Below are 19219 nucleotides of genomic sequence, written 5' to 3' on the forward strand. Positions count from 1 at the left end.
TGACTTCAATCTTCCCAATATTTAATTTAATTAATGATTTTTGCTCATCCAGTACATGATGTCAGATAAGCAGTCTAATAACTTAGATGGTGAGGTAGAGTATGGAGGGAGAGCAAGACAGCTTTGCAAATGAGGGCAGACGGGGTGAAAGAGACAGCATGAAGAACAGGGACACAAAAAGTATTTTGAAGTATACAATGTATAGGAGGGACCTCTAGTATTGTCAGGGATTGCTCTAATTTATGATAAGAGAAACTGCTCTTCCTTTGCTGATGTGAAAAACTTCAACAAGAAGCTAATTGAGGAATAGTAATCTATCTGCTATGGTGTGAACCTGGAAATCGATGACTGGATTTGGAAATAATCCACCAATATTTAAATCATAGGTATGATTATTAAGATTGAAAAACTGGAAAGAATGAAGGAAGCACAAAACAAAATTGACAAATGAACAATATTGGAGAATGCTGAAAGCAATATTTCAAGGTAAATGTGCTTTTTAACAAATAAGGAAGCAGAAGGGCAATAAGCACTATCTAAATTAACATTTACAGCAGCAATAATGAACCCCAAAAATAATGGAAATACACAGCAGGCCCATCAACATTTGGACAACAAAAACGTTGTTGCCTTTTGGGTGTAAATTCTTTGGTCAGAAATCAGTTGTGCAGCATTTGCAACTTTTTGGCCAGAATTTTCACGTCGGTGTGCAGGGGCGGGCCTGGCACATCGACATGTAAAATAATGCATGGTGACGTCGGGCCCACCGAACTGTCAAAGGCCTGTTAAGGCCAATAAATATCAATTCAGATAATTAACAGGGCTACCCGTCCAATCTTAACATTGGCGGGCAGGCGAAAAGTCCAAGCAGCCTTCGCGTTTTTCAGAAAAACTCATCCACGGGTAGGGTGAGGTCTCCTGAAGGTTTTATTAAATAAATTTTAAAAATTTTCACATTTCATAAACATGTCCTAGCTCATGTGACATTGTCTCATGAAGGGACATGTGTAAATAATTCTTATGTTTCTTTATTGAAAAACCTCTATGTACTTAATCTCCCTGAGGCAGCTCCGTGCTTCAGGGAGATTTCTGCGCTCTTTCGGGCGCATGCGTGAAAGAACGCAGGCACCGACTCTCCCTCTTCCCCCTGCCCGCACAGGTAGCACTGAGCACTACCGGCCGTGCATCACATTGGCCGGGCCGAATAAGCCCGCCCACTTAAAATGGTGGCGCGGAGCCGACCATGGGCAGCGATTGGTCCCGCGCCTGATCTCGACCAGCCCGCCCAACAGGGAGAAAATTCTGCCTCTTATTTCTACTCAACTCATTCAACCTCCATATTTTATTCACAAGCCAGAATGACAACATAATTGATAATGAACGTAAAATAATGATTAAGGACCAGTGCTGGGATAGAGGGAAGTTGTTTGGAAGAGTAAACCAGAAGGATATTAAGATGTTTGCAGAAAGGGTAAAAAGGCAATAGGAATGCACTTAATCTAATATGGCATAGGAAAAGGCAAAACAGAACAGGCTGTAGGCTAAAAATAATTAGGAAAGGGGGAAATGGATATTGAAGGATAATCTGAATTGTGTCTACAGGACTGCAGTGAGTGAAATGGTGAGCTAGAAGTGTTGGCACAAAGGGATGAAATAGATTTGAGAAACCTGTTTAAAATTGAATGTTGATTGGAAGTTAACTTGCAAGAAATGTGTTTTAGGAAGCTCTGCATGGGAAGATAGGTAGGAGATTGGGTGACATCATTTGTTAACGAGGGACGAGTTAAAGATGCTAGAAATGACACAAATGTCTCTTTGGAAAGAAATAAAAGACAGAAAAGAGAAAATGTTAATTATAGAAATAGAACCAATTATTAAAGTTTAGAACCTATTATTAAGGATGTAGGAACAGTGCAGTTGGAAAATCACTATGATTAAGCAGAATCAATATGGTTTTATGAAAAGGAAAACATTTAACAAATCTGTTGGAGATTTTTGAAGTGTGGCTAGCAACGTAGATAGAGGAAGCAGTGGATGATTTAGATTTTCAGAAGGCCTTCAATAAGGTGCCAAGCAAGAGGTTGTTGCACAGGCAATCTCATTGAAACATATAGGATTCTGCGAGGACTTGATTGGATAAATGCTGAGAAGCTGTTTTCCCTGTCCAAAGAGTCTAGAACTAAGGATTATAGTGTCAGATTAAGGGGTTGACTATTTAAAACAGATAGGAGGAGACATTTTTTCAGTCAGAAGATTGTGAATCTTTGGAATCTTTAGCTAAGAGGACTGAGGGTGGATGCTCAGTTGATGAGTGTATTTAAAACTTAAATCAATAGGTGATCAAGGGATATGAGGATAGGACAGGAATTCGAAGTTAATGTAGAAGTTCAACCATAATATTGAATGGTACAGCAGGGTCGAGGGGCTGTTTCGACAAATCCTTCACCTATTTATTGTGTCCTTATGACCTTAATATGCTACAAGCTGTCAAATAATCAAAGGGTGGTTGCTGGAGTTTTATGCGAGACGCTAGACAAGTTTTCAGAAGTAATTTTAGTTTTTCTCATATTGATTGGAATGCACAATGCAGTTTTCTTTCAATTGAGGAATCTGTTCATAAAACAGTACAGTAAGGAGCTCATGTGCGATAATGCAATAAAAACAAAATGCTTCAAATGAATTGTTGGATTTAGTTCTCATGAATGAGGGGAGAACAATAAGTAAAAGAGAAATAAGGGAACTTCAAGTATCTGGTCCTGATATTCAGAGTAGAAATGATGGTAGAAAATAAAGAAAACCAGTTTAAAAAGTTTAACTTAAATTTCCACGCACCCTGACACAATTCCTGTACCAAGTCCCTGTCGTTTTCTGTGCTTAGCTGCTTACCTGCAAGTCCCTATAGCTATATTGGTAGTAGTAAGGCGGTGGCATAGTGGTATTGTCACTGACTAGTATTCCAGAGACCCAGGGTAATGCTCTGGGGACCACAGCAGATGGATTTAAAAGTCTAATGACGACCATGCCGATTGTCGTAAAAACCCATCCGGTTTCACTAATGCCCTTTAAGGAAGGAAATCTGCCATCCTTACCTGGCCTGGCCTACATGTGACTCCAGACCCACAGCAATGTGGTTGACTCTTAACTGCCCTCTGAACAGGAGCAATTAGGGATAAGCAATAAATTGTATCATAAGTTATCATATTATGTGATAAATTTATCATCTCCCCACTAGATCTTTTGCTTGATTTTTAATCTGTGACCTCCAGTTATTTACCCACTTACCAGAGGGAATAATTTTTCTCTATCGTTCAAAACCTCTGATTATCTTGAAAACCTCTATTAAGTCAGCTATTAACCTTCTCTGTTTGAAGGAGACCAGCCTTAACTTTTCCAACCTTTCCTCAAAACCGAAGCCCCTCATCCCTGGTAACATCCTGGTAAACCTCCTTTGCACCCTTTCCAAGGCCTTTACATCTTTCTTGAAATAATGTGTCCAAAATTACCACAGTACTCCTAATGCTTAAATAATAATTTATAAAATTCCAGCATTATCTCTTTATTTTTCCATTCTATTCCTCTATTTATAAACTCAAGCAACCCATATGCTTTTTAAACACCTGTCATCTTTAAGAATTTATGTATATGGACTTCAAGGTCTTTCCGTTCATCTACTCTTTTCAAAATCGTGCCATTTATTGTATACTATATTTCCACATTAGCCCTCCCAAAGTGCATCACTTTACAGCTCTCAGCATTGAACTCTAGGGATGATGTGGCTACACTTGCTCCACAAGTGGAACATGAGGAATAGCTCAAGTTGTAACGGTGGCAGAAGTTCAGTATGTGGATGATGGTCTGACAAGTGGCCATATTTTCCTGGGCCTGCCCTCAAGCAGGTGAGAGCTGTCCAGATTTTCTATGGATGGTTGGACCCTGGGACTTCATCATTTCTACCCTGAGAAGTACATTCCTGGTGGCATCACAACCATTCACAATGTGTCGACTGAAGCTGTTGAATGAATTGTTAATCTCAAATTTGAACTAAAACTGCTTCCCCACCCATATGAAGAAGCGATTGCCTGCAGTTGTGGCTTCCACCCCTCTGAGGCAGGATGTTCCCCCTCTGATCGCTACCAGCGAATCAGACGGCTGTCAGTTCTTCAGCACTAGCAGCTGACTGCTATCAGTCACAACCGGCTACAATGGCCGTGCTCGCTGGGGTTAATCAGTCAGGCCCTGCCGGGAACAGGCGTGGGTTGATTGCAAGTGCAGGTGCTCCAGTGGGGACAACCCTTGCCTCTGGGGGAAGTGCCATGAGTGAACTCACAGGAAGGCTGCCAGGTTTTACTTGGCGACCTCCCCTGGTGGCAAAGTGCCCATCCAACATTGGGAAAATGTCATCGGCAACAGAAGGAGGCCTTTATATGTCTATTAATGGGTTGAGATGATAAGCTGAGATCCCAAACATCCTCTCAGGTGGATGTAAAAGAACTTGTTTGGCTGTAAACTGCTTTAGAATATCTAGTGACCATGAAAGGTGTTAAATACATGCAGGTCTTTTTACTTTTATCGAACTGTTTGGAGCTCTATTTAAATAAAAGTCACAAACAGTCCTTGCATCAAGCAAATTCTTTATATTTAGAACTGTAACATCATCCTTAAATATCCTGCTTTTTTGTCTATCATTCCTGAATACAGTTTAACAGGAATAGTAAGAATTTTAGCCTTAGACCATAAGACGTAGAAGTAGGCCATTCAGCCCATCGAGTCTGCTGTGCCATTGAATGAGATCATAGCTGATCTGATAATCCTCGACTCCACTTTCCTGCCATGTCCCCATAAACCTCGACTCCACTGATTAAAAATCTATCCTGAATATACTTAACGACCCAGCTTTTACAGCCCTCTGCGGTAAAGAATTCCACAGATTGACACCCTCTGAGAGAAGAAATTCCTCCTCGCCTCTGTTTTAAATGGGTCTCCTTAGTCTGAGATTATGCTCTCTGCTCCTAGACTCTCCCACAAGGGGAAATAACCTCCCAGCGTCTACTCTGTCAAGCCCCCTAAGAATCTTATAAGTTTCAATGAGGTCACCTCTTATTCTTATAAACTCCAATGAGTACAGGCCCAACCTACTCAACCTCTCCTCATAAGAAAATCCCTCCACACCCGGGATCAACCTAGTGAACCATTTCTTGACTGCCTCCAATCCCAGTATATCTTTCCTTCAATAAGGGGACCAAAACTGTTCGCAGTATTTTAGGTGTGGTCTAATTAGTGCCTTGTATTGTTTTAGCAAGACTTCCCTATTTTTACACTCCATTCCCTTTGAAATCAAGGCCAATGTTCCATTTGCCTTCCCTATTATTTTATATATAATATATTAAACTTTTTGGGATTCATGCACAAGGACTTTCAGATCCCTCTTTGCTGCAGCCTTCTGCAGTCTTTCTCCATTTAAGTAACATTCAGCTCCTTTATTCTTCCTGCCAGAGTGTATAACCTCACATTTTCCCACATTATATTCCATCTGCCCAAGTATTTGCCCATTCATTTAACCTGTCTGTATCCCTCTGTAGACTCGTTGTGTCATCCTCACCACTTGCCTTCCTAATTATTTTGGTGTCATCCGCAAACTTAACGATAGTACATTCATTTCCCTCATCTAAGTCATTAATATGTATTGTAAATAATTGAGGCCCCAGCATTGGTCCCTGTGACACTCCACTAGTTACAGGTTGCCACCCCAAAAATGCCCCCTTATCCCAACTCTGTCTTCTATTAGTTAGCCAATCCTCAATCCATGCTAATATACTACCCCCAACACCATGGGTTCTTACCTTATTAAGTACCCTTATGTGTGGTACCTTATCGAATGCCTTTTGGAAATCCAAATACGTTACATCTACCAGTTTCCCTTTATCTATTCTGCTTTTTATGTCCTCAAAGAAGTCTAATAAAGTGGTTAGGCATGATTTCCCCTTCATGAAGCCGTGCTGACTCTGCTTGATTTGATTATGTATTTCTAAATGCTCTGCTATTACATCCTTTATAATAGACTTCAACATTTTCCCAGTGACGGATGTTAAGCTAACTGGCCTACAGTCACCTGATTTTTGTCTCCCTCCCTTTTTGAATAAGGGTGTTACATTGGCTGTTCTCCAATCCTCTGGGACTTTTCCAGAATCTAAGTATTCTTGCAAGATTATTACCAGTGCATCCAGTATCTCTGAAGCTACTTCCTTTAATATCCTAGGATGCAACCTATCAGGTCCAGGGGACTTATTGGCCTTTAGCCCCATTAGTTTCCCTAGTACTCTTTCTCTTGTGATAGTTATTGTATGTATTTCCTCCCCAGCTTTTGCCTCTTGATTATTTAGTATTTTTGGAATGCTTATAGTATCTTCTACCGTGAAGGCTGAAGCAAAGTATTTATTCAACTCCTCTGCCATTTCCTGGTTCCCCATTATTATTTCCCCTGCATCATTCTCTAAGGGGCCTATGTTCACTTTGGCCTCTCTCTTACTTTTCATTTATTTAAAGAAGCTCTTACTGTCCATTTTTACATTACTTGCTAGCTTACCTTCAAAGTTTATTTTCTCCCCTTTTATTATTTTTTGTCATCTTTTGTTGGCTTTTAGAACTTTCCTAATCCTCTGGCTTAGCACTAATCTTTGCCACATTGTATGTTTATTTTCTTTCAATTTGATACTATCTTTAACTTACTTGGTTAACCATGGTTGGTTTACCCCCTTCCTTGAATCCTTCTTCCTCACTGGGATATATCTTTGTTTAGATTCACGAACCTTGTTTGAGCCATGATTTTGTCAATGAAACCACACTACAGTCCCATGGCAATACATGTCTGCAGCTCACTGACTTTATTGGTTACACTATGGGCATCAATGTACATACAACTTAATACTTCCTTTGTCACCTTTGCTATTTTTCTCAGTCTGCAATTTTTGGGATATTTCAAATTTTACTGCTCTTTATATTTCTGTTTTTTGATCCCATTTCTGCTCCTTTATGCCATTTTCTGACCCTCCTGCCCCTGTCAAATTAGTTTAAATCCTCATAGCAGTACTATTTGAACTCTCAGTGTGAACATTGCCGTGATTTTGTTCAGGTGCAACCTGTCAATCTTTCCCCAGAATCAGTCCCCATGGCCTGAGAATCTGAAGACCCTCCTCTTGCACTACTTCTGTAGAAAAGCCTAAGAAAATCGCAACTATATAATGCCACAAAACTGACCTCTGAAATACTGGGATACTAAAATAGTGAGATAGTAAAATAGTGAGAAGTTAATTAAAGGCAGAGAAAATATATCTCTAAATTAAAATGGAATAGAAATTGGCCTGTAACTTGCAATCCAACTCTGGTTGCCACTCCGTTCTTACTTACCTGGGAATTAAACCACTTCTTTCATGCTTGACCTTCTGACTCACTAGCTGTCATAAAGCAGGTAAGTTTAAAGGTCCAGCCACTTTGAGAAGCCAGGGAGAAGGTAATATGGATAGGATTGAGGAATGGGGTGGGGGGGGAGGGGTCAGTGGGGAGGGTAGTCAGAAGGGTAGCTGGTGGGGTGAGAGGTCGGGGGGGTCAGTGGGGGTAGTAGCTGGAGGGTGAGGGGTATAGTCAGGGGGTGGGAGTAGTTGGGGGTTGTAGTTGGGGACTATAGTTGAGGGGGTAGTCGTAGGCTGGGGGCGTTTAGTCAGGTTGGGGAGGGCAGTCAGGTGTTCTGTTGGGGGTTGGGGCTGTGGGAGCGGGCCCTGTGGAAGGGGTATAATTGGGGGGGGGTCCCATGGGGGTTTGGGAGGGTGGCCCTGTGGAGGTTCACCTGGGCTCGGGGTGTGGTGAGGTGAGGGGTGGTGGTCAGTGCTATAGTTACCCAGAAATCAGAAGTTATTTTAATTCTTCTAACATTTTCTGGGTAACTATTACTTTCAAACAGTCGGAATCATTTGAAGTTTGTGAATTATATTGTACTTTTGGATGGCTCTTGTTGCAGGGCAATTGCCCTGTGGAGGTTTGAGCTTCTGGAACAATTGCTTTGCAATCCTTGCTGGTCTTTCTTGGGGAGAGGGGAGTGTGGGTGGTGTTGGAGTCTCCAGCGCATCTTTGGGGTACCCCCCAGATATGATGACCTGGAGCTCCTGTTTAATGAACTGTTTAATGAAAACAAGCTGAATATTCATCTGTTATTCACCAGTCTGTTCCCTCCCTGGCAGTTATATCACTTATGAATCTCTCTCTCAATATTCTGCATTCAGCTAATTCTCTGACTCTGACTTTGTCGGTTGGTAAAGTGGAGCTATTTAAAAATCCCAGAGGGAAACTTGAAACAACTGTCATAACCTATAATTTTAAGTGTTATGTTTGAGTTGCGATTCTAAATTCAGGAATCAGACCATCAGTTCTCGAGGTTTTGCATTAAACTAAATGAAACATTTTATTAATTTACTCAGGTTAAAAATATATATACACATAGCTACAAATTACTACTATCATAACTTTTAACAAATTCCCAGACTAATCTCCATTGAGGCAACAGCAACCATAGACTTAACCAGACACCAGGCAAGGCATTTTCTCCTTAGGAATTCAAAATGAGATTCTCTTCACTTTGGTTGCTGTGGAGCCCAGTTGGATGCTTACAGCTGCCTTTTGATCTCATATTGCTTCTGCTCCGCACATCTAAAACGGTTGTCTTGTTATGCCTACCACTGTCATTGAATGTTAATTCTCATTGTATCAACAACCTCTGAACTAAAACTCTCTCACGATAAAACCCCTTTCATAGTACCAACTTTATTAGTAATATAAACATATGGCTTTGTAGCTGCTAGATAGGCATCAGTTTTTACCCCACTTCTTGAGTGTTGTTTTCAGAAATGAAAGTGCCCAATATCTCTCTTACATATCAAAACTAGTACCCATCAAAGCACCCAGACTAACTGGCTTTAAACCTATTAAGACACACCCACACACTAAACCTCTATTTTAAAAGAAGAATATTTTCCAAAATATAATGTACATTAATAGCTAATGACAGTCCTCTTGCACTGCTTCGCCTCAGATTTGCTCTGCCAACTGTCATTGACTCTGCCTCTGGTTCTCCCGCTTTTTTCTCCCACTTTTTTCGTACACTGTTTTCCCTCAGGCTTACTGTCTCCACTTTCACTCGGCTCTCTTTGTTCTCCCTGTACTGGTTATGTAACTGGACCAGTAATCCCTGTAATCAGATTGTTCCTGCCACAGCACTTTGAGAAGTCTAGTTTGAAATAAAAAGCTGTTAATTAGGAAAGTGACCATGAAGCTATTCAATTGGTATCAAAAATGAATTTATTCACCAATGTCCTTTAGGGAAGGAAAGCTTGTTATTGTTACCCAATTTGGTATAGAATATGTAATGTTTGTATATATGATTTCCAATCTCCACTCACAAGGTTGATTATTAATTGCCCTCTGAAGTGGCTTAACTGGCCACTCAGTTGGATCAAACTTTGAGCTGTCCAAGAAGACCCACATTCACCATCTCAAATGGAATGTTGGCTTTTTATTCAAAGGGAACAGAGTATAAAAATAGGGAAGTCTTGCTAAAACAATACAAGGCACTAGTTAGACCACACCTAGAATACTGCGATCAGTTTTGGTCCCTTTAACTAAGGAAGGATATACTGGGATTGGAGGCAGCCTAGAGAAGGTTCGCTAGGTTGTCCCTGGGAATGGAGGGATTTTCTTACTAGGAGAGATTGAGTAGGTTGTGTCTGTACTCATTGGAGTTTAGAAGAATAAGAGGTGACCTCATTGAAACATATAAGATTCTTAGGGGGCTTGACAGTGTAGATGCTGAGAGGTTGTTTCCCCTTGTGGGAGAGTCTAGGAGCAGAGGGCATAATCTCAGAGTAAGGGTTCACTGATTTAAAACACAGATGAGGAGGAATTTCTTCTCTGGGTGTGTCAATCTGTGGAATTCTTTAGTGCAGAGGGCTGTAAAGGCTGGGTCGTTAAGTATATTCAAGGCTGAGATAGACAGATTTTTAATCAGTAAGGGAATCAAGGGTTATGGGGAAAAAGGAGGAAAGTAGAGTTGAGGATTATCAGATCAACCATGATCTCATTGAATGGCGGAGCAGACTCGATGGGCCTAATGGCCTACTTCTGTTTCTATGTCTTATGGTCTTGGGTTGTGACTTTGCCACTGAAATCCAGGAGATTGTTCAGGCAGAATCTTCCTCTTTTGGATCCATGTTGATTGTTTCCTAAGTTTTTATTCTAATGATAAACTTAAGGGAAATGTTTTTTTCTTAAGGAACTATTGTATTGGTGTTTTGTTGTTATTTTGCCTAATTGCATATGTGCTTGACATAACATGCAGTTGGAAATCAGCATAACTAGCACAAACATTTCATGAATTTGACTGCACTTGTTGCTGGGAAGCCTGCCAAAGAGCAGCTGGAAAATTTTCCATGCCTGATGAATTGTCCTTGTAATTAATAAATATAGTAATTAATCTACATTATTTCATTTATGGAATTAGTTCATGCTTAAATTAATACAGATGATCTGGATTCGTTCTCTGATTTTCAGAAGTATTGATTAAACTGTGATCATATTCCACAAGCTGGCAGATAGCACTGTTTAGCAGAGCTCAAAGATTGTATTTTTCAATTCTGAAAAAGTAACACCTGGTTTGGTATTATGAATAAAAGCTTATGAGGCTTTTTTTTCAGTCTAGACACTAGGTTCCAAACACAAATAACTGATATAAGGAGAAGCAATGTTCAAAGTACTTCCCATTGGAAAAATTGTGATTAAAATATTTTTTCCCGTCGGCCTTGGTTATTTCAGAGGCCCTTATTGCATCAAGTGTAGCTCAGGCACAAATTATCTTTAAAAAACCTCTGTTTGTTATCCACTCTGCTTTTCTGTCTTTGTTCATCTGCTACTCTTTGATACCCATCTCTCTCCATGCTTCTCTCACACTTACTTTGAAAACCTGAATCTTGCTGTTGGCCTCCCTCCCTTTCTCCCTCTCTCTTACACTGTCTGCCTGTCTATCTGTCTCTCTCTTTGTCCGTCTTTCTTTCTGTTTAACTGACTCTACTTCTTGTGGATTGGAAAAGGCCATTCTGAGCTCAACAGTATTTGGTTGAGAGAGAAACTGAGGAGCCAGCACCCCCAGGCTGATGAATCAGTACTTCTCCACGTTGAACATCACTTGGAGGAAGCACTGAGGGTGGCAAGGGCAAAGAATGCACCCTAGCTGACGGACTTGTCCATCACCAAGAGTGGCTCGGTAGCACCACTCAGCAGGCTGAGTCCTAAAGGATATAGCTGCTAGACTGGGTCTGCGGCAAGTGGTGAGAGAATCAACAAGAGGGAGAAACAAACTTAATGTCAACCTCGCCAGGCTGCCTGCCCCAGTTGTATCTGTCCACAACAGTATCGGCAGGGATGACCACCACACAATCCTTGTGGAGACGAAGTCCTGTCTTCATATTGAGGATACCTTCCATCATATTGTATGGCACTACCACCATGTTAAGTAGGATAGATTTTGAAAGATCTAGCAGCTTAAGACTGGGCAGCCATTAGGTGCTGTGGGCCATCAGCAGCAGCAGAATTGTACTCAACCACAATCTGTAACCTCATGACCCGGCATATCCCTCATTCTACCGTTACCACCAAGCCAGGGGATCAACCCTGGTTCAGTGAAGAGTGCAGGAGGGCATTCCAGGAGCAGCACCAGGTATAACTAAAAATGAGATGTCAACCCAGTGAAGCTATAACAGAGGACTACTTGCATGCCAACAGCATAAACAGTAAGTGATAGACAGAGCTAAGCGATTCCACAACCAGCGGATTAGTTCGAAGCAATGCAGTTCTGACACATCCAGTGTTTGGTGGTGAATGGTGGTGGACAATTAAACATTTCACTGGAGGAGGAGGCTCTGCAAATATTCCCATCCTCAATGATGGGGAGCCCAGCACATCAGTGCAAAAGATAAGGCTGAAGCATTTGCAACAATCTTCAGCCAGATGTGCTAAATGGATGATCCATCTAGGCCTCCTCTGGATCTCCCCAACATCACAGATGTGAGTTTTCAGCCAATTCGATTCACTCCATGTGATATTAAAAAACAGCTAAAGGCACTGGATACAGCAAAGGCTATGGGCCCTGACAATATTCCAGCAACAGTACTGAAGACTTGTGCTCCAGAACTGGCCACGTCCTTAACCAGGCTGTTCCTATACAGCTACAACATTGGCATCTATCCCGGAAATGTGGAAAATTGCCCAGGTATGTCCTGTGCACAAAAAGCAGGACAAATACAACCTGACCAATTACCGTCCCATCAGTCTACTTTTGATCATCAGTAAAGTGATGGAAGGGGTCATCAACAGTGCTATCAAACAGCACTTGCTTAGAAATAACCTGCTCGCTGATGCTCAGTTTGGGTTCTGCCATGGTCACTCAGCTCCTGCCCTGATTCAAACATGGACAAAAGAGCTGAACTCCAGAGGTGAGGTGGGAGTGACTGTCCTTGACATCAAGGCAGCATTTGATGAGTGTGACATCAAGGAGCTCTAGCAAAACTGAAAGTCAATGAGAATCAGGGGGAAAACTCTCTGCTGGGTGGAGTCATACCTAGCACAAAGGAAGATGGTTATGGTTGCCGGAGGTCAATCATCTCAGTTCCAGGAGTTTCTCTGGGTAGTGTCCTAGGCCTGACCATCATCAGCTGCTTCATCAATGACCTTCCCTCCATCATAAGGTCCGAACTGGGGATGTTCGCTGTTGATTGCACAATTCGCAACACCTCAAATACCAAAGCATTCCATGTCCAAATGCAGAAAGACCTGGACAATATCCAGGCTTGGGCTCATCAGGAACATTCACGCCACACAAATGCCAGGCAATGACCATCTCCAGCAAGAGAGAATCTAACCATTGGCCCTTGACATTCAATGGAGTTACCATTGCTGAATCCCCCACTATCAACACCTTGGGGGTTACCATTGATCGGAAACTGAACTGAACTAGCCATATAAATACTGTGGCGACAAGAGCAGGCCAGAAGCTAAGAATCCTGCAGCGAGTAACTCACCTCCTGATTCCCCAAAGCCTGTCCATCATCTACAAGGCACATCAGGAGTGTGATGGAATACTCTCCACCTGCCTGGATAAGTGCAGTTCCAACAACACTCAAGAAGCTTGACACCATCCAGGACAAAGCAGCCCACTTGATTGGCACCACATCCACAAACATTCACTCCCTCCGCCACTGGTGTACAGTGACAGCAGTGTTTACCATCTACAGGATGCATTGTAGAATCTCACCAAGGCTCCTAAGGCAGCACCTTCCAAACCCAGGACCAGTACCATCTAGAAGGACAAGGACAGCAGAGACATGCGAGCGCCACCACCTGGAAGTTCCCCTCCAAGCCACTCACCATCCTGATTTGGAAATATATCACCATCCCTTCACTGTCGCTGGGTCAAAATTCTGGACTCCCTCGCTAACAGCATTGTGAGTGTACCTACACCACATGAACTGCAGTGGTTCAAGAAGGCAGCTCACTACCACCTTGTGAAGAGTAATTAGGAATAGCCAATAGATGCTGGCCTATCCAACGATGCCCACATCCCACGAATGAATTAATAAAAAACTTTCTTCGCTAATAATTTGAATAAGTTTATGCGTTTGATCTCTGGACGGGGGCAAGCAAACTGCCAAAATTTCTGAAGGGAATGTCTGGCACCACAGCAATGACCGGATAAAGGTGTAAAACCACAAGTGGCAGGTTAGAATGCAGGAAGCTTGCCAGGAGTATATTGGCCATTGTAGAATCTAGACGTAATAAAGGCATGGTGAGCGTTTCAGCAGCATATGAGTGAGATGGGCAATTTTACAGAGGTGGTAATAGGCAGCTTTAGTGATGGTGCAGATATGTGGGGTGGAATCATCCCGGATTTACACTAAATGCAGGAGCGGATGGGTAAAAAGTTGTTTTACATGCCAGGTGCAATGGTGGCTTTTGTCCCAAATCCTCTGCCTTAATTATACATTCCTGGAAAATACGCAGTTTCCATGGCGGGCAAGCTCCCATTCACTTGCCACGCCATCACCTCACCGCTTCAGCATGCTGGGCACCATATTTTAAGTGCAGCTGCGTGCACACCTCTCAGTGCTTCCAGTTCTCGAAGACAGGATGGCCCTGAAAGGCAAAAAGACTGCAGCCCCAGGTTTATTGATGCGGGCCTCCAAGGTGTCTTTTGGACATCTTGGAGGCCCGCCCTGATATCCTCTATACCTGCTCTGGCCGCAGGAGGGGCAGCAACATTACCACTCTGGCTTGGTTGGCGATGGCAGTGGTGATCAGTGCAATACGGCACAGAGGAGCTTGGCCATCTACTGTAGATAGAGGATGAATGACCTCATCTGTGCTGCTAGGGTAAGGCAACCATCTCGTCACTTTAAACTCACACACTCAAGCCCCTCACACATTCACTGGCACCTCACTCACCGCTAACTCAAGGGACACCACCGCTCAATCTTTTACACACACACTCACATCTCCATCTGGCCTCATCTCCTCTGGAGACTGCCTCCCCAACCCTTACTATCTCAAGGCCACTTGCACAGATTAACTTGTACCCCCACACAAACTCTGGGATATCCCCCTTTCCCAGTACAGCCCTCATCCATCTTCTCTTGCCTGAGGCCACTTCTCCCCCTTCCCCAAGCAAACCTTTCCCTGCAGCCATACAATGCCACCCCCACCCTATGGCTGGCTGGTAGATAGGGACCTGCCCATGAGCTCCCCTAAAAGTGATGTGGTGCTGTCTGTGAAGACTGGTGCTGATGCTTACGAATGTACCTGAAGCAAGGTAGGAAAACAAACCTCAAAATCCTGAGCAAAGTGCAGCTCGCCGGGTGCATGTTGCTTATGTGCTGTTGTGAAACACATTGGCATGATGATTGGACGATCCAGCATGGGGGGGGAATGAATCCGGCGGGCTAACCTTATAATGATGTACAGATGTATTACAATGAGGTTCCCAACGTCGGATGGCGAGAGCCACGACCCGCCATCGCCGGACTGTGCTGGCGATCGCAAACTGGTTTCATGACCTTGTGAAACCGGTTTTTGGCCTTCTTGCCATAATATCTGTTTACGCCACCGAACACGCCCAATGCCAGCGGGCACGGACTTTTCCGCCATAGTTGGGAGCTCATCTTGGGTTCAAATATGACACCAACGTTGCTAACAGACAGTAGCCAGAGAGGGATATAACTAGTAACTAGGGAACAGAGTTTATAAGAGTTTATGAAGAGAAAGGTTCGATATTCCCAGTATTTATGTTCATCCAGGACTGGATGGGCAAGCAGTCTGATGATATAGAAATATTGGAGTTATCGAGCAAGTAGTAACTTATTAATCTTTTAAATGCACTTATTTGTATCACCTTAATGTATTGAAGGTTGCCTATACCCCCCCCACCCCCACAAACCCCCAAACTCATTGCAGAACAAAATCACTCATGGTAAAGGCTACTTCTCTCTCTCCTAATTTTTCTTGTGATTGACAGTAATTAGTGCTTTTTCAAATCAGGTGTGGCTGGAGGTCGGATGAAATGTGAGGCATCCCTCACTCCTGTGTCAAGTAACATTTCCACTGCACACTTTTCAGCTGAGGGTGCTGAATCTGTGTAGGTGCACAATGTGAATTTGCAGACACAGGAGAGTAGGTTGAGACTGCCAGCATCTTATCTAACTTATGATCCTTAACAGCTGTCAAGTTATCTACATTTGTTTTTGCCCTCTGAATGCTTAACTCAATATTTTAACAATGGGTCAGTGACAAGATCCATGCTTTTTTTTTCCTTCTAGGCTGCATAATCTGCACTGACCTTAAGCCTGTGTTTATCATGTCAAATAAAATTGGAGCATAATTTGCTATTAAAATAATGGTGAGCTTGATGCTAACGCTGTTATTAATGTGTGAATTGTAGTGAGGAAGAGATACCCTTTGCGTCACAAACAGCTGGATGGTTTGCACTGTTCCACCGGTAGTCTCAAGGAAACGATAGCTCCCCCTCAACCTCCTTGTGAGTTGCTACATTTGCACCAGAATAGCCCTAATCCTGCCACAAAACTGGCCGTGCCCACAGGTTGTCACAGAGCATTTCCACCGATTGGGCCTGTTCTGTGGTGTTTATAATATTGCACCCAGATTTTATTTATTTATTTAAGAAAACGTAGTTTATTTTGTGAATCTTGCCCCCCCCCCCCCCCCCCCCCCCCCCCGACCCAGCACCCAGTTTTTAATTTTGAAATAATTTTAATGGTAGCAACTTTGTACAGATCAATCTTTCTTTGCAGCTGCCTTTCTCATTGCTGCCAGCACATTGCTGAGTTCTTCTCTCTTCCTCTTTGCACAGATGTGAGTGCCAGCTTTCCTTTTGATGAATTTGAGTGCACGCTTGTCTTTAGAGACCTTCAGCAATTTAATTGCACGCCTTTCTTAGGGAGCAAAACCACGGAACCTCACGGATTAGATCTCTGACAAACTTGGTGTGTTGGTTAGGCGCCCTCTTCTATGGCACTGCCTTGGGCCAGTCTCATTCTTGGTGAGGGGATGACCTTTGCGCAGGCCAACTGCCATAGGATAACTGATCATCATTTCTACTCCCTTGTTATGGCACAGGGAAGATATCCATAGTCACATGAATCCACTGTTAATCACCTGTACCTGCATTGGACAATAGTCAATTAAAGCCTGCCCCTGTTATGCTTTTCCTGATGCTACTGTAATTACTTTAAAATCAGTTTACATTAGCCTATGTTTAAGCAATTACGATAGAGCAGGGCACACCTGTATAACTTCAATTGACTGTTAGTTACAGGTCTTGTGTATCAAGGGTAGATCAAAGGAGTTAATTGAAAAATAAGACTAACTGAATTAAATCAAATAGTTGAAGAATGGCTCATTTGCTGGCAATGGCACTAGCAGAGAATGCTGTGTTTCAGTACAAATTGATTATGATACGCTGATTGATTCACTGGGTCATGGGAGATTTTATGTTCTGACTTAAGCTAATGAGTTTGCATGGATACTTGAGGATAACAACACCCTGGCAAAACTACCAGTGCATTCTGGGGACATTTTGTCAATTGTCCCCTGAGCAGAAACTCCATGCCCATTACAAGTAAAACATTGCAATTATATAGATAACAGATAAGTTAGTTAGCCAAGGATCTTTATTGTAAATAAGAGTTATAATGAGAATGTGACTAGTACAAGGTCACTGAATGAAATTGTGCATTAAATGGTGTTATTTTGGGTTTGACTTTTAATTCAACATAATTTTAATGTTAAAAATTATATTAATAGCCCACAATTCACTGAAGAAATAATGACGTGAACGATGCATGAAGTCGTTAATGCACAAATCGTCCAGAAACTTGTAGCGAAGAAGAAGTACCCTGTGAATTGTGTATTTATGCTGCTCCCTGTTAGCTTTGCGAAAACAGTATTCACACTCAACCTTTCCATGATTTTCATGGGCAGAATCTTCGGGTAAAATGACGTGCGACGTCACCATGCGTCATTCAGATATTCAGTTCAGTGGGTGCGCACCGGAGTCGGCTGAGCACCCGCCGAACTGTCAAGGGCCTTTTAAGGCCATTTAAATTCCAATTGCAATAGTTAACTGAGCTGTCTGTCCAACCTTAAGGCTGGCAGGCAGGCGAAGAGTCCAGGCGGCCTTCGCATTTATCATGAGATCTCATCCAAGGGGGGGATGAGGTTTCATGAATGTTTTAAAACATTAATAGAAAATTTTAATTAAATTCATAGACATGTCCCAGCTCATGTGACACTGTCACATGAGGAGACATGTCTTTAATTTTTTTTCCTTTACTTTGATTTTTAAAAATGTTAATAATCTTCCTGAGGCAGCTCTGTGCCTCAGGGAGTTTTCTGCGCTCTTTCGCACGCATGCGCGAAAAAATGCAGGCCCCGACTCAACCTGCGCCTCAGCGCTTCCAGCCCGCCCACGTAGCATGGCAGCGTGCAGTCGATTGCAGCGGCGATCGACTGTGCGCCTGCCTGTGCCCACTCCCGCCCAAAATTCTCCCCCCATGAGGTTGCTGCATTTGCACCTTAATTGTCTATTAAAGACGTCACAGAAAGTTAACTTGTAATTAATATCACACGTACCCTTTTAACAGTGTGATTATTGTTAATGACTGCAAATGGACCTCTGCCTGGAAAGTGAAAAGGAATCTCATTCCTTCAGGCATCGAATTGTTAGAAATTTTTTCAGTGTGAAATTTTAAAATTTACATTATTTTCTTCTACTTTTCCTTTCGGTCGTTTTTTTTTCTGCCTCCCTCTTAATGCATCCTCTCTTTATTTCTCTTTCTGTATCTGGCTTGACATTGAAGTCACTCTCCTCCTCTGTCCTCCCCCTGTTTCTTTCTCAATCCTTAAATCCCTATATTCAAACAGCTCATATTTATATAGTACCTTTAACAGGGAGGTCAGCACTAGCGATTTGAAAACAAGGATGAGAATTTTAAAATCATGACAGTTGCATGACCAGGAGCTAATGTAGGTAAGTGGGCATGGGGTGATAGGTGAATGGCACTTAATGTAAGTTAAGACACGGGCAGCAGAGTTTTGGATGACCTCAAGTTTACAGAGGCTAGAATGTGGGAGACCAGCCAGGATTCATTGGGATAGTCGAGTCCAGAGGTAACATGTGGGTTTCAGCAGCAGATGTTATGGAAGTGGAAATAGGTGGTTTTAGTGATGGCACAAATATTAGGTCAAATGTGGCACCAAGGTTGCAAACAGACTGGTTTAGCATCATACTATTGTCTATCAGAGGGAAGGAATCAATAACTCGGGAATGAAATTTGGAGTGGACCAAAAACAATGGCTTCAGTCTTCCCAATATTTAATTGGAGGAAATTTCTGTTCATCCAGTATTGGATGTTGGATATGCAGTCTGATAATTTAGCAAAAGTGGAGTAATCGAGAGAGGTGGTGTTGAAGTGGAGTTGGTTGTCAGCATACATGTAAAAAGTAATGCTGTGCTTTAGGATGATAACGCCAAGGGACAGCATTTAGATGGGGAACAAGATACGTCCTTGGGGGACACCAGAAGTAATGATACGGGAGCAGGAAGAGAAGCCATTGC

The 19219-nt window shown here is 42.5% G+C and overlaps 1 protein-coding gene and 1 pseudogene across 2 annotated transcripts in view; one reads left to right on the forward strand and one right to left on the reverse strand.

Moving 5' to 3' along the window:
• Positions 1-19219, forward strand: part of ascc3 (activating signal cointegrator 1 complex subunit 3) — a 619273-nt gene that overhangs the window by 166288 nt on the left and 433766 nt on the right. The gene's annotated exons all lie outside the window — the stretch shown is intronic.
• LOC121278009 lies at positions 16340-16695 on the reverse strand (annotated as a pseudogene).

This window comes from Carcharodon carcharias, chromosome 5 (genome assembly GCF_017639515.1).
Source record: "Carcharodon carcharias isolate sCarCar2 chromosome 5, sCarCar2.pri, whole genome shotgun sequence".
NCBI lineage: Eukaryota > Metazoa > Chordata > Chondrichthyes > Lamniformes > Lamnidae > Carcharodon > Carcharodon carcharias.